The sequence below is a fragment of the Panthera pardus genome, unplaced genomic scaffold (genome assembly GCF_024362965.1).
Source record: "Panthera pardus isolate Hobbes unplaced genomic scaffold, ASM2436296v1 HiC_scaffold_228, whole genome shotgun sequence".
NCBI classification, from domain to species: domain Eukaryota; kingdom Metazoa; phylum Chordata; class Mammalia; order Carnivora; family Felidae; genus Panthera; species Panthera pardus.
In genome coordinates, this window is record NW_026526797.1 from 41,198 (window position 1) to 44,743 (window position 3,546).

At 47.0% G+C, this 3,546-nt stretch overlaps 1 pseudogene; it reads left to right on the forward strand.

The window, feature by feature from the left end:
* Window positions 1-430: 430 nt before the first annotated feature.
* LOC109261426 (immunoglobulin lambda variable 5-37-like) lies at window positions 431-2,569 on the forward strand (annotated as a pseudogene).
* Window positions 2,570-3,546: the final 977 nt, after the last annotated feature.

A 3,546-nucleotide genomic window follows, 5' to 3' on the forward strand; every position in this document is an offset into this window, starting at 1 on the left:
GCTGTGGGACACAGTGAGGTGTGTGCCCTTCAGCCAGCAGGGGGCATTGTGGGACTGCCCTGTGATCTCTACACAGAGGCTCAGTGATGCTCTTGAACTCAAAGGAGCCTGGGCCTGGGGACTGAGCCCTGTGCCCCTGATAGGGACTCAGCTGCTGTGTCCTCTCAGGCCTGACAGAATCCCCTGAGCAGGGACATGTGGGTTGTCTCAGCAGGTGCTTCCTCCTAGTGTTCTCCCCAGGGGTGAAGCCAACCCTCATCCTCCCCAGTGTGTGGTGTGAGCTGAGCTCCAGCACCAGGGCTCAGTGAGGGGCTGGGCAGTCACTGGATGGACCATATCTGCATGGACAGCCCTCCTGTTGCAGAGGGTGGAGGAGAAACGGAGGCCAGGGGCAGCTCACCCCACTGTGGGGACCAGAGGCTGTGTCACCATGGCCTGGACTCCTCTCCTCTTCATGCTCCTGTCTCACTGCACAGGTAGGGACTGGCCTCAGGGACACAAGGTAGCCCCAAATGATTCTTCCCATGCTCAGCATTTTAAGAAATTTTTTTTCCCACTTTTTCCATTTTTAGTCCCATCACTTATGAGTGTCTCTGTTATAGGTTCCCGGTCCCTCCCTGTGCTGACCCAGCCACCTTCCCTCAATGCATCTCCTAGAACAGCCAGAATCAAATGCACCTGAGCAGTGACATCAGTGTTGGTGGTTATAGCACATACTGGTACCAGCAGAAGCCAGGAAGCCCTCCCCAGTATCTGCTGAAGGTTCTACTCAGACTCAGATAAACACCAGGGCTCCAGGATCGCCAGCCGCTTCTCTGGATCTGATGATGCCTCGGCCAGCACAGGGCTTCTGCTCACCTCTGGGCTGCAGCCTGAGGACGAGGCTGACTATTACTGTGCAAACTGGCACAGTGGTGCTGGTCACAGTGACACAGACACATGGGAAAGTGGGACAAATACCTCAGCCTGCTCAGACCCCTGGTCTCTGACTCTCTTCCCGTTTAAAATAACTGGAGGGGCGCCTGGGTGGCTCAGCCGATTTAGTGTCTGACTCTTGATCTCAGCTCACATCATGACTCCTGGTTAGTGAGATTGAGTCCCAAGCCAAGCTCTGCACTGACAGCATTTAGCCTGTTTGGGATTCTCTCTCTCCCTCTCTCTGCCCCTCCCCCACTCATGCTCCTGCTCTCTCTCTCCAGATAAATAAATAAACTTAAAAAAATAACTGGAAGGCACACTGACTGTACTTGGAAATAGCTTCTAGATCACAATGTCCTTCTTCCCACTTTCCTATTCAACCTCTTTGTAGTCTCAGGAAAACAACAACAACAACAACAACAACAACAACAACAAAATACAAGCAACAACAACAAAAAAACCATGATGATGCAGAGACTTTGGTGATCCAGGTGTAAAAATCAGAACTTGTTGAACTGGCTTTTTTTTCTCTTTACAAAGGCAAGTCAACTTTCCTTAGTTTTCTCGGCCAGAGCCTGCGGACCGTTGGACAGTCCTCCACAGAATGGATTCTGTTCCTCCAGGAGTCAGAGCAGAGACCCTCCCTTCCCTCCAGGCTCCTGTGCTCAGGGCTGGTTGAGTAGCTCTGTGTGCCAAGCACAAAGTACTAAGATTGGTGCTGAGTAAGGACAAAGAAGAGGAGGAATCCCAGGCACAGGGCTGGCCTGGCACCGGGGCTAGCTACCTGCCCTTCGGTTGTGGTATCAGGCGATGGTGCTTAGCCCTGGGAGGAGCTTTGGGTGTCAGGTTAGCAAACCTCCCAGTGGGGCTTGTGAGGGTAAGGAGGAGGCTCAACCACTGCTACAAAATGCTGAGCCTGTTCTCGGGAAGGTGGGTGAAGTGGATCCCACAGATGTGAGTTTCCCCCAGCTGCCACCATCATGCCCTGGGGGCACCTTGTGGCTGGTTTCCTGAGCTCACAGACCCTGACTGTGAGCTCCTTTCCTGCTGCATCAGTTCTCATCAGTGATCCATGCAGTAGAAAGGCTGTGGAGCATCATGAGAAAGATCTCCCCCATCTGTGCACAAAGGAAGATGTTACCCTAAGAGAAATAAGTCCTACAAAAAAGGCAAATGCTGCATGATCTCATTTATATGTAGAATCTACAGGAGAAAATAGTTTTAAAAATTACTGTAAAATTTTACTGATGATGATGAGTTAGAATAGGGTAACATATAAGCGTGGGTAGGATATTTGCATGAGGACAGCTTCTTAAATATATTTTATTTTCAACTCATAATTTATAATTATGAAAATAAACAACAAAATTTACTATTTTAATCACACTTTAAAGTACAGTTCAGAGGCACTAAGCAGCTGCACAGTGTTTTGTAACCATCACGACTTTCCATTTCCAGAACTTTTTCATTATTCCCAGCACTCAGCAGGGGAATGGGTAACCTGGATATGACAGAGGAGCCAGGGCTCCAGAAGCCCATGCCAATGCAAGAAGCAGCAGAGAGAAGAAGGCACCTCCCTTGGGGGCTCTTGGCAGGTGTGCCTGACTCATGTGAAAGCATTCTTTGGGCTGTGCTTCTTACCCCAGATTAACCATGTGGATGCACGCTGCCCTCCATGCACGGGTATCAACGTGTCCCATTACAGGGGGTCCAGCACTTCCAGCTTTTTCTCCCAAAGTGTGTCCAGACACTTCAGTGATAACCTGAGAATTTGGGTCATCTTCTGTATGAGTCATGCATATTCTTATCTGAATCCACACCAAACTCCATGTCAGCTGTCTTCCAGAGATGTCACAAAGGCCCTGTTTTCAGCTCACTTGCTCCCTGGTGATCAAGGGGAACTTGCATTACTTTCTGGTCTTTTTATTCTGTGGCATCTCTCTATGTGTGCCTTTCTAGGTCACTACCATACTGTTTTCATTATTATAGCTTTGTTGTATAATTTAAAGGAAGAAGTATGTTGCCTCCACCTTAGTTCTTCTTTCTCAAGATTGCTTTGGCAGTTTGAGGTCTTTTCTGGCTCTATAAAATTCAGGGTTTTTGGGGTTTTTGTTTTTGTTTTTGTTTTTGTTTTTTGCTATTTCTGTGAAAAATGTCATAGGAATTTTCATAGGAATTGCCTTGAATCTATAGATTGTTTTGGGTAGCATAGACATATTAAGGTTATTTTTGTGGTGGAAAACACTGGATTTAGGAATTACCTGGAGGTTGTGTGTGAGGCATAAGGATGTGTCTAAGATGACACCTGTGTCTGTGGTTAAGAATTTAGATGGATGATGACGGCCCAAAGGAAAGAAGAGATACATGTTTAGCCATAGAGTAAGAAAGGAGATATTTGTATTTTTTCTTGTTTTCTTTGCTGATGTATTTTTTAATTCAAAATTGTTTGCCGAGCACCAACTAAGTATTATCAGCAAGCTCCAGATAGTGCTGCAAGGAGCAAAAAAAATTGTGAAGGTGATGGACACATGCTGGATTTTTATCTGACTCACTAGGAAAGACAGTGATCAGATGTGTTATGCGAAGTTCAAAGGGAAGCATTAATCATTTGTAGGAATAGGAAATCCA